Here is a 12938-nt window from a genome sequence, read left to right as displayed (position 1 = left end):
CAGTCTGCACAGCGCGATATGAGCCCTGAGCATATCGGACTGCTTTTTTCCCACTACATCACCGGATTCCTTCCGAAAGCTCTGGACCATTACACCAGATCTTCGCAGCTAGCTAGCTGCTACCGAGTGGCTATCGTGGCTTACGCCCTTGTCCAGAAGCATGCACCAGCTAGCCTCGAGCTAGGCCCATCTCCCGGCTAGCAAAGGAAGTACACCAACTACAATACCTTTCTTGCCAATTGGCCTGGACCCTTTGTCGACACGGAGCCCCGCCAATCCAGCTCAACTGGTCTGCTGGTCTGCTGATGTAATTCGGCCAATGTGCTCTCAACCGGCCTCTGCGTCGTGGATATTGGTGATGATCCATCTGCTAGCCCCGGCCCGCTAGCTTCCTGAACACTGTGTCTCCCGCTCGCCTAGCGTAGTAATCGACTACTGAACGGCTCCCTGTTTCATCTACTGCTGCTCATTGGACCCTATGATCACCCAGCTACACAGCTGATGCCTGCTGGACTGTTCATTAACACGGTATAATTTTCTTTATCTGTCGGCCCCAGCCTCAAACTCCTAGTCCTGCCCGGTGTGTAGCTAACTGACCCTCTCTGCCCATTCATAGCCATTTACCCATTGTTGTTGTCTTAGCTTTTTACCCATTGTTGTCTTAGCTCTCCCAATCAACACCTGTGATTGCTTTATGCCTCTCTCTAATGTCAATATGCCTTGTATACTGTTGTTTAGGGCAGCTGTCATTGTTTTATTTTACTGTGGAGCCCCTAGTCCTGCTCAACATGCCTCAGATAGCCCCCTTGTCCCACCCCCCACACATGCGGCGACCACACCTAGCTTAACTGGCGCCTACAGAGATGCAACCTCTCTCATCGTCACTCAATGCCTAGGTTTACCCCCACTGTACTATGGCCTGAATCTATCCTACCACGCCCAGAAATCTGGTCTGAATCCTGGCCTAGGAAGGCCACCAAAAATTCTGACATTGCCATCCCCAATTACAACATTTTCCGTCAAGACAGAACTGCCAAAGGGAGCAGAATTGCAATCTACTGTAGAGATAGCCTGCAGAGTTCTGTCATACTATCCAGGTCTATGCCCAAACAGTTTGAGCTTCTACTTTTAAAGATCCATCTCTCCAGAAATAAGTCCCTCACTGTTGCTGCTTGTTATAGACCCCCCTCAGCTCCCAGCTGTGCCCTGGACACCATATGTGAATTGATAGCCCCCCATCTATCGTCAGAGTTCGTACTGCTAGATGACCTAAATTGGGAAATGCTTAACACCCCGGCAGTCCTACAATCTAAGCTAGATGCCCTCAATCTCACACAAATTATCAAGGAACCTACCAGGTACAACCCCAAATCCGTAAACATGGGCACCCTCATAGATATCATCCTGACCAACTTGCCCTCTAAATACACCTCCACTGTTTTCAACCAGGATCTCAGCGATCACTTCCTCATTGCCTGCGTCGGTGATGGGTCCGCGGTCAAACGACCACCCCTCATCACTGTCAAACGCTCCCTAAAAAACGAACTGTCTGTAGGGTGCGCTGTTATCATTTACCAAGACATTTAGCCAGTTAATTGCCATTCATCTAAATTGGGAAATCATTTGACTTGAGATGATGATTAATTGACTGTGTTTTGACAACTCGTTCTAAATAAAACAGCTCAGGTAGAAATTGTAATGCTGTTTCCTCCAACAACAATAAAATACTAAAATACTTATGAATACTAACAGTATGCAGTGGAGGTGTGGGAGAAATACATTGTTTAGCCATTGGGAGCATGTATCTATGTATCATGCTCACATGCTGTGTTTCTGATGTAATCTCATAAAAACACAACCATTCAGCAGCATTCTGATTGCCATCTACTCCTCATGCATTCTTTGATCTTAGAAATAAAATATCAGCGGAACATTTTTTGGGGGGGGACTGTCTGTTGTTTTTATTATTATTATATTAATATTGTTTCCTCCTGTGTGCCATGATTAGTTCATTGTCTTTTTCATTATGTTCTGAGGGCGAAATCTTCAGAAGTCAGACAAAGGAAGTATGTAATGAAAGGCAGACTGGGGTGTGTGATTTTAATGTCAGTTTCTTCCTAAATATGACAAGGAGGCAATCCTACCACAGGGAGTAGCAGAGTGTCACACATGTATTGTCACACAATTGTCTTTATCCAACCAGCACAGCATAGTTGTTGCTATATCTAATGTTCTGTGATATGAACTAGGGGTTGTGGCCTAGTCTGAGTCAATTTCAATTGAATTGTACACTGTGCTTTTGTAACCATTCATTTAACCCAGTCTGACCATGGACATGAATATCTGTGACGATTTAATGAAAAGTTGTTTGTTTATTGTGAATTCCTGGATGTGGTACGTACAGATGTTATTGCGTTGTTCATACACAGTCTTTGCACTTTCTAAATTATGCACTGTGACTGTAGACACATCTTTATGATTTGTGTCAAATTTAGAATTTAGAAAGCAGACAAAACACATGTTATAGAGTAATATACAGCATTTGGCAGACATCACTGATTTATTTATTCTTCTCTTATAGCTGAAACCATAACCATTCCAGGAGCAAAGATGTGAGCCAAGTCTCTACAGAGTACAGACCATTCCTACTAATTTCCTCCCTCAGTGATGAGGTGATCCTTGGGTCTATATGGGTCTCCAACGGTGCGGGACAACTTCTTGAATCTTGCCCAGACGTATAATAATGTTTTTCACAGATATGTTACAGAGAGTCTGGCTGCATTGTGTGGCTGATGCTTAAGGGGTGGGGAAAAAAATCCCAAAATTGTTTGCAATGGAGGGTAATATATCCTGTTAACTCCTGGAGTCTATACAGTCCTGCTGATATCATCTTGGAGCTAATTGTATCTCTCGTGCCAATTAGAAATCTCTGGACAAACAAACAGGGAGTCAGATGACAGAAGAGCTAGGATCTAGCTGTCACTGTTATGCTTGTTCTTTAGTGTAAAAAGATAGTAAGGACTAGTGTCTGGGTGCAAATGTCTTGAGACACCAGTCACCACCAAGCTCCTATGCTCTGGGTCATTGGTTGTAATGAAAGGCCAAACTGATGTTGATCTGACAATGTGGTGCAGGCCTGTGAGCTCTGCAACCACAAGGTCTATGTATTCAGCTACGTTCAGATCCCTGGACCTGAGCAATGGACCAGTAAAGGGGAATCAAGACAGCGATGGCACTCCGAGTTTCTATGGTCCTCCAGATCACCCTGTGAAAGAGGAGAGAGAGAAAGAGGGGGATTTTAGAGGGAGATAATGTTCATTTTTCCACAATACCCACAGAGAGCCCCAGCCAAACCCGACATGGCGGAAATGTTCATCAGCATGTGGTTTATTGGACATTAAAGTAAAGTCCTGCACCATATGGACTCAATTCAGCTCCCTGAGCTGCACTAAAGCAGCTGCAAAGCACTAAATAACTTAACTCCACACAGCCATTTTAACCTTGATGGCTATGAATAACATAGCCCAGCCCAGCCCAGCCATTGCAGGCCTATGGCAGTGAATAACGTAGTTCAGTACAGTCGTTTCATCATCATGCATTTTTCTGCTCTTAAGATATCAAAAACATGTGGTGAGCTTGACGTTAGGCCAGGTGCATCGAGTGTGCACGTAATGTGGAAGAAAAAATGTAGGCTAGAAGTTGTTTTGAATACTTAGATACTGTAATACAAGATGTGTGATTGTGGATGTGACTGCAAAATAAATCTGGACCGCTCTTGCTTTGTGCTTGGTGTTATATCAGTCAGATAAGGATAGGACTGGGAGGGTAGAGTTGGTCTATCCATAATCTGATAGGATCAGTCACAGAGACATTCTCTATTTCCTTATCAGTGTTTGGACAGGAATGTACTGTAGGCTATCTCTGACTGGTACCTATTACTACCTGTCTGTAAATTGGTTCCATGGTTCCTTAGCCATCATCAGTAGCTGTAAATGTCAAGCGGCCATCTTTCTTTTATTTTCTTTCTCCACAGACCTACAATAAAACCGAGTGCACTGTGAGGTCAGAGTATGCATCATCATATTAAACTTTATGGACTGCTGAAATTCATTGGTTCTTTAAATCACTGCACTGAGAACTTGTGGTGCGTTGTAGAGGGTCCTCACTCAAAAAAGAGAGTTCATGGAAATCTGGAAGATTAAATCCAAGGTGTGTGTGTTAATCAAAATGATAACAGCTTCCCTAGACAGACTAACTAAGCCACTCTAATGAGAGTGAGAGGGGGTATGGAAGATAGAGGTGGGTACATTACTCTCCCACTTAAATTATGGAGAGGTTAATTGGCAACAGGCTTTTCTGTCATAATGGTAAGAATGGGAGACTGATTTTCTGTCTCTTATTGACTCAGTTTTCTCCAAGGCCGGTGAGCGAGGAACTTAAAAGAAGAACCGGATAAAACCTATTTTAAAGGGAACAGAGCAAGTATGTGTGTGTGGCTGCAAGTGTGGGTGTCGATTGGGATTTAATTGACAGGAAGATTAAAGCTCACATCTGAGAGACGAAGGAGCTTTTTTCTGGCGCCAGCAAAGTCGAAAACAGAAGGAGAGTCTGGTCTCCTCTCCAGTGTCTGCCTGCCTGGCCGAGGTTTGGGGTGCGGTGGGCATGGCCGCTCAAGGTTAGCGCTGGGGACCCCGCTGAGCGCGTGCTGTCTGAGATGGGTCCTACTTGTTGAACATTTATTATCAAACTCTGTTTGCTCCTTTCATCTGCAGCACTCTACGTAAACTACAGAGGCAACTTGCAGCTTGACATCTCTCCATTCATGCTGTACCTTTAACCAGTGGCGGTTCTAGACCATTTCAACTAGGGGGGCCAAGCTGGGGCCAGTTGTACTGTTAGAGGGGCCAGTTACATTAGACGTTCATAATCATTAGTGTTCCGCGTTGCCACTGTCTAATAACGGATGTAAAAAAAGAACGATAGCAAAAATTTGTTATGTAAAAATTATTTCATACTCCACATTTAGGGGGGCCACAAGGGGGTCCAAAATTGTTGTCACAGGGGCACTGCCCCCCCCCCCCCCCTTCCCCCAGAAGCGCCCCTGCCTTTAACAGCATGCTGCCACTTCAAAGAGGAAGAGCTGCCTTTGATGTTGCAAAAAGAAAGAACCTCAATGATCTACTAAAACCAATGCAGCAACTTTTTGGAGGGAGCAGGCTGGCTGCTATTCATCTCCAACTAGCTCACTCTCTGAGTTTGAGAAGGGTTCTTCTTCTTAATGTCCAACCTCTGTTCTGTTTTTCCTGTCCATGGCAAGTCTTTCCTTTACAGTCCCTTACTTTGCAAGTCCTTCCTTTGCAGATCCAGCAAACACAGAAAACCCAAGTTAGCATTCTTTAGAGACAAGACACCAGAGCAGGTGGTTAATTCAATGCAAAGGGCTTTATTGGCATGGGAAACATATATTTACATTGCCAAAGCAAGTGAAATTGATAATAAAATATCAGAAATAAACAGTAAACATTACACTCACAAAAGTTCCAAAGGAATAGAGACATTTCAAATGTCAAATTGTGTCTATGTACAGTGTCTCTGTCTGTTTCTCCCATAATCGAAGGTCTTTCCTCTTCACGTTGCTGTAATCAGATTAGTGTCTCCCCTACAACTTAACCTACACAATTTGATCATTTAATTGTATTTAAACTTAAACAAACAGTCACAAAGCAGACTATTTCAATCATCATACTCAGTCATAAAATAGTTACTGATTACATGCAATGCCAGCTTGCGGTACATAATGTGGCTCCAGAATCCAGTAATGATGCCATGTAACAGGAGATACACATGGCGTGCACAGACACACACACACGCACGCACTCACTCGTCCATCTGGGACCAATCTAAACCAGTTGTTTCCTTTGAATCCAATGTTGCAGTAATTTGCAGTTTTTTCAAAGGATCTGTAAGCTTGTGGAAATGACAAATGTGTTTTTGTTTTTCCTGTTTGTGACAGACGAGGAGCCTTTAAATCTGGTGCAGAAATCACAGATATAAAAGGAGAAAGTAGGCGTTCTTCTTGACTGGCTTGCAGCCATCTTTAATCTAAAACATTGCTGGGAAATTGGGCAAAAGGCCAGTTTGTTGGCCATGTGTGTAGACTGCAGACCCTCACTCCTGGGAAGATGGAGCAGGGAGGCAGGGCAGGCTGGATTACTAGAGGCTGGGGTTGTGAAGGCTAGGCCGCCCCCTCCACCCCTCCCACCAGCCAACCACACCTCAACACACAGACAACAAGTGCATCTACATTGATTTTCTGCTTTGATCTGTGTGCTGAGATCTGTAGATTTTTTTTCCTTTTCAAATCAAGAGTAATTTCCAATCTAAAAGCGGCAATTACAGTCTGTTGGATATAAAAGGCCTGAAGCTACTGGCACCCTCCATCCTCCCAGACACTGAATAATTCACCACAGCAGAGTTCATTAGCAATCAGGCTTCCTCCATTACAAACATATCCTTAGTGGCTGGAAAATCCAACGGCAAGCAAACCTGTGGAAATGTTATTATTACTGTACTGACTGACTGAGTCTCCTGGCATGAGAACACCTGGACCATTTACTTAGTACTGTCACGATTGGGCGCTTACTTTTCATATTGATTAAACATCCATCATCCTCTTGTATTAACATTTTATGAATTTAGAGAAAAGTGTATTCTGATTGTTTAAAGGTGTAAAACTCATTGTGATTTGTAAACGTTCACATACTGCACCTTTGGTCCAAAGACATTAAGAAATGACTTCACCTCCCTTTCTATGAGTGACAGCTAAGCGTGTGCTCAGAGCTGGAGAACAGGTCCCGGCTAACCTTGTCCCAGGCTAATTGCTAACGAGCCGGCTGGTGGATGAGGCTAGATCAGGGCTAACAGTGATGACCAATGATCAACACTGTAGGATCAGAGATGAGGGGGCGATGCCTGCTCTTCACCACACACATACACACCACACGCCCACCGAGTGATTATAGGGACGGTTGTTTAATCCATCCAATTGTCATCTCATCAAATTTTTAAGCGAGTCCCGTTGCAAATGTCAACAGACAGCAAAAAGTAATATTCATTGCCAGTGACTGATTACAGGGGCAGATGGATTTAACTTTAGCACTTTGTCAGCTCCTTAATTCAATGAACTTGACAATTATTGAAGTGGCTTTATTTTTACCCTTTCTTTTCTACACATGAAAGGCTGCCACACTAATTAGCTTTCATTCTTTCTCTCTTTTTTCATGCTCTTGAATCGGCAGACGTCGTATTCCAATAATTTGCATTATCCTGTGAATCTGGGCTTTGAAGTTCTGATATGCTGTAAGAAATAGGGGCCCACTTATCCCGCATGAAAAAATGTTCAAAGCCCATAAATACGCTGGAACAGATGTACATTATCATTGGATTTACTTTTTTCTCTTTGCTCCTGTATTGGTAATAGACTACCTTGTGTCCTTCTCATCCTTAGCGTTTAGCATCTCGTCTCGACAGAAGCTAGCACCCCACTGGGCCAATCCGCACTTCAAAGCTCTCACTGCCTATCTGCTGGAGACAAAGAAAACACATATGGCAGCCTCTCATTTTCCACAATATCATTGCTCTCCTGATTTTGGAAACAACAAGACAGGGTTCATCTCCACCCTCTCCCCAACACCCCCACCCGACTCCCACTCCTATCGCTCAACAACACACAATCTAAGGGTGTTTTCACATAGTGTCATCTTTAAAATAACTGATCTCAGTACTTTTTCAATTGAACTCTGGGGTCAAAAAAAGCAAAAGAGGTTCTCTTTGTATTCACACTGCTCTTGGATTTGAATGAGGACTCTTTTGCAGGTTCACTTCACCTATTTTGTGGTCCAAGTCCCCTTTGCATATCATTCACATTGCTATGTTTAGAAAGGAACTAAGATATTTTTCCAACATCCACTCAATGCATTCTGGGTTTTAACAAAGTGTAGGACAAGCCATTCCATCAGAATGTGTTAATCAGACAGCTAGATATACATACCTACTTACATTTTGGAAGCTAACAGATTGCATTTAGTTAAAAGATGAGACAATTAGAATCAGAAAATAATAACAGAATAAATAGCAGAAGAATACTTGCAGATTAAAATCCAGTTAAATGTAACTAAATGTAATCTATGTAATCCTCCAAAGTAATTAGGTTCAAATCTGACTTCTCTGGTAACAAATATACTGCTCAAAAAAATAAAGGGAACACTTAAACAACACAATGTAACTCCAAGTCAATCAGACTTCTGTGAAATCAAACTGTCCACTTAGGAAGCAACACTGATTGACAATACATTTCACATGCTGTTGTGCAAATGGAATAGACAACAGGTGGAAATTATAGGCAATTAGCAAGACACCCCCAATAAAGGAGTGGTTCAGCAGGTGGTGACCACAGACCACTTCTCAGTTCCTATGCTTCCTGGCTGATGTTTTGGTCACTTTTGAATGCTGGCGGTGCTTTCACTCTAGTGGTAGCATGAGACGGAGTCTACAACCCACACAAGTGGCTCAGGTAGTGCAGCTCATCCAGGATGGCACATCAATGCGAGCTGTGGAAAGAAGGTTTGCTGTGTCTGTCAGCGTAGTGTCCAGAGCATGGAGGCGCTACCAGGAGACAGGCCAGTACATCAGGAGACGTGGAGGAGCCCGTAGGAGGGCAACAACCCAGCAGCAGGACCGCTACCTCCGCCTTTGTGCAAGGAGGAGCAGGAGGAGCACTGCCAGAGCCCTGAAAATGACCTCCAGCAGGCCACAAATGTGCATGTGTCTGCTCAAACGGTCAGAAACAGACTCCATGAGGGTGGTATGAGGGCCCGACGTCCACAGGTGGGGGTTGTGCTTACAGCCCAACACCGTGCAGGACGTTTGGCATTTGCCAGAGAACACCAAGATTGGCAAATTCGCCACTGGCGCCCTGTGCTCTTCACAGATGAAAGCAGGTTCACACTGAGCACGTGACAGACGTGACAGAGTCTGGAGACGCCGTGGAGAACGTTCTGCTGCCTGCAACATCCTCCAGCATGACCGGTTTGGCGGTGGGTCAGTCATGGTGTGGGGTGGCATTTCTTTGGGGGGCCGCACAGCCCTCCATGTGCTCGCCAGAGGTAGCCTGACTGCCATTAGGTACCGAGATGAGATCCTCAGACCCCCTGTGAGACCATATGCTGGTGCGGTTGGCTCTGGGTTCCTCCTAATGCAAGACAATGCTAGACCTCATGTGGCTGGAGTGTGTCAGCAGTTCCTGCAAGAGGAAGGCATTGATGCTATGGACTGGCCCGCTCATTCCCCAGACCTGAATCCAATTGAGCACATCTGGGACATCATGTCTCGCTCCATCCACCAACGCCACGTTGCACCACAGACTGTCCAGGAGTTGGCGGATGCTTTAGTCCAGGTCTGGGAGGAGATCCCTCAGGAGACCATCCGCCACCTCATCAGGAGCATGCCCAGGCGTTGTAGGGAGGTCATACAGGCACGTGGAGGCCACACACACTACTGAGCCTCATTTTGACTTGTTTTAAGGACATTACATCAAAGTTGGATCAGCCTGTAGTGTGGTTTTCCACTTTAATTTTGAGTGTGACTCCAAATCCAGACCTCCATGGGTTGATAAATTGGTTTTCCATTGATTATTTGTGTGATTTTGTTGTCAGCACATTCAACTATGTAAAGAAATAAGTATTTAATAAGATTATTTCATTCATTCAGATCTAGGATGTGTTATTTTAGTGTTCCCTTTATTTTTTTGAGCAGTGTAGTTGTAAATTGCTGAGGTGTAATCACTTTTGAGGACACAAGCTCAAGTGTACAGTACAAATATGATACAAATATGTTATATGATGTATTTCCTATTACACAGAACTGTATGAATAAGGCTTGACATAACTTACATGCTTTCTAAATATAGTATAATCAAATTATACAATGACTAACTATAAGAGTTCACCTTCCTTATAACTGTAAAATACCTAAAATGCGCATATTTTCTAAAGGTCTCTCGATCAAAACATCTGCCCCCATCACTGTGAACATCTCACAGAGCTTTAGCTTGGCTTCCTGACAAACAGAAAGTGTTTTTTGTTTGAAATCTATTAATCATTTTAGATTACTGGCTATAAATCAATCTCTGAATGTGCTACAGTGACGGAACCCCTCTCACCTGCTGCGCTACGGTGTAAGGATTCCAGGCATATGCGTTGTTAGTGGCTGTGATGTAGGGTTCAGCCAGGAACCCTACATCACAGACTGTCGGACAGTCGTAAGACCGAATGAAATAGTAGGAGGGACATCACAGCTTCAAGTGGTGTCAGATTTCACATCCTGCTTTACACAGGCAAGAGAGACATACTCCTGTGTCTGTGACAATCAGGGCTCCCGCTTAATGCAAGCCATTTCGATCTACAGTATGGTGTCAACAGATCGATTTATAAGCAAAAATGTTGGTCGGAACCATTACCAGAACGACACAGGTCCCCAAAACAGGGGACTTTACATTTAAGAGGTATAATGCTTTAACTGAAAATTGTACACCCAATGTAGGCTAGTGCCCCATTGAGATAGGATACAAAATAAAATACAATGTTGTGATTCTCACCACATGTTGTCTTCTCACACTATTCAAACCCCACAATCGAAAAACAGCTTATGAAGCTCTCAGACTAATAGATCACATATTGCAAACAAATAATCTGAACTAAAAACTCTACCCATATTTTGGAATTTCTGTGACCAATCAATAATCAACATCCGAAAACAGCACACATTTTTTCTGCAAACCTGCACATCATCATCTTTTCTCATTTGTGGCACCACTGTAGTCTAGTATGAGGGGTTATGGCAGGGGAAATGGTGTTGCAGTAGTCTAGCGTGAGGGGTTATGGCAGGGGAAACGGTGTTGCAGTAGTCTAGTATGAGGGATTATGACAGGGGAAACGGTGTTGCAGTAGTCTAGTGTGAGGGGTTATGGCAGGGGAAATGGTGTTGCAGTAGTCTAGCGTGAGGGGTTATGGCAGGGGAAACGGTGTTGCAGTAGTCTAGTATGAGGGATTATGACAGGGGAAACGGTGTTGCAGTAGTCTAGTGTGAGGGGTTATGGCAGGGGAAACGGTGTTGCAGTAGTCTAGTGTGAGGGGTTATGGCAGGGGAAACGGTGTTGCAGTAGTTTAGTGTGAGGGGTTATGGCAGGGGAAACGGTGTTGCAGTAGTCTAGTATGAGGGATTATGACAGGGGAAACGGTGTTGCAGTAGTCTAGTGTGAAGGGTTATGGCAGGGGTAACGGTGTTGCAGTAGTCTAGTGTGAGGGGTTATGGCAGGGGAAACGGTGTTGCAGTAGTCTAGTATGAGGGGTTATGGCAGGGGAAACGGTGTTGCAGTAGTCTAGTGTGAGGGGTTATGGCAGGGGAAACGGTGTTACAGTGGTCTAGTGTGAGGGGTTATGGCAGGGGAAACGGTGTTGCAGTAGTCTAATGTGAGGGGTTATGGCAGGGGTAACGGTGTTGCAGTAGTCTAGTGTGAGGGGTTATGGCAGGGGAAACGGTGTTGCAGTAGTCTAGTGTGAGGGGTTATGGCAGGGGAAACGGTGTTACAGTGGTCTAGTGTGAGGGGTTATGGCAGGGGAAACGGTGTTGCAGTAGTCTAGTGTGAGGGGTTATGGCAGGGGTAACGGTGTTGCAGTGGTCTAGAGTGAGGGGTTATGGCAGGGGAAACGGTGTTGCCGTAGTCTAGTGTGAGGGGTTATGGCAGGGGAAACAGTGTTGCAGTAGTCTAGTGTGAGGGATTATGGCAGGGGAAACGGTGTCGCAGCAGTCTAGTGTGAGGGATTATGGCAGGGGAAACGGTGTTGCAGTAGTCAAGTGTGAGGGTTTATGGCAGTAGTCTAGTGTGAGGGATTATGGCAGGGGAAACGGTGTTGCAGTAGTCTAGTGTGAGGGATTATGGCAGGGGAAACGGTGTTGCAGTAGTCTAGTGTGAGGGGTTATGGCAGGGGAAACAGTGTTGCAGTAGTCTAGTGTGAGGGGTTATGGCAGGGGTAACGGTGTTGCAGTGGTCTAGTGTGAGGGGTTATGGCAAAAGAAACGGTGCTGCAGTAGTCTTGTGTGAGGGTTTATGGCAGGGAAAACAGTGTTGCAGTAGTCTAGTGTGAGGGGTTATGGCAGGGGTAACGGTGTTGCAGTAGTCTAGTGTGAGGGGTTATGGCAGGGAAAAGAGTGTTGCAGTAGTCTAGTGTGAGGGGTTATGGCAGGGAAAACAGTGTTGCAGTAGTCTAGTGTGAGGGGTTATGGCAGGGGTAACGGTGTTGCAGTAGGTTGGTGGTTGAAGATATCCCTCTTGTGGTGTGGGGGCTGTGCTTTGGCAAAGTGGGTGGGGTTATATACTGCCTGTTTGGGCCTGTCCGGGGGTATCGTCGGACTGGGCCACAGTGTCTCCCGACCCCTCCTGTCTCAGCCTCCAGTATTCTGCTTCAATAGTTTATAGGTCAGGGGGCTAGGGTCAGTCTGTTATATCTGGAGTATTTCTCCTGTTTTATCCGGTGTCCTGTGTGAATTTAAGTATGCTCTCTCTAATTCTCTCTCTTTCTATCTCTCGGAGGACCTGAGCCCTAGGACCATGCTTCAGGACTACCTGGTCTGATGACTCCTTGCTGTCCCCAGTCCACCTGGTTGTGCTGCTGCTCCAGTTTCAACTGTTCTGCCTGCGGCTACGGAACCCTGACCTGTTCACTGGACGTGCTAACCTGTTGACCTGTTGCACCCTCTACCACCACTGTGATTATTATTATCTGACCCTGCTGGTCATCTATGAACATTTGAACATCTTGGCCATGTTCTGTTATAATCTCCACCCGGAACAGCCAGAAGAGGACTGGCCACCCCTCATA

Source organism: Salmo salar, chromosome ssa26 (genome assembly GCF_905237065.1).
Source record: "Salmo salar chromosome ssa26, Ssal_v3.1, whole genome shotgun sequence".
Taxonomy (NCBI): domain Eukaryota; kingdom Metazoa; phylum Chordata; class Actinopteri; order Salmoniformes; family Salmonidae; genus Salmo; species Salmo salar.
This window is presented reverse-complemented; position numbering follows the sequence as displayed.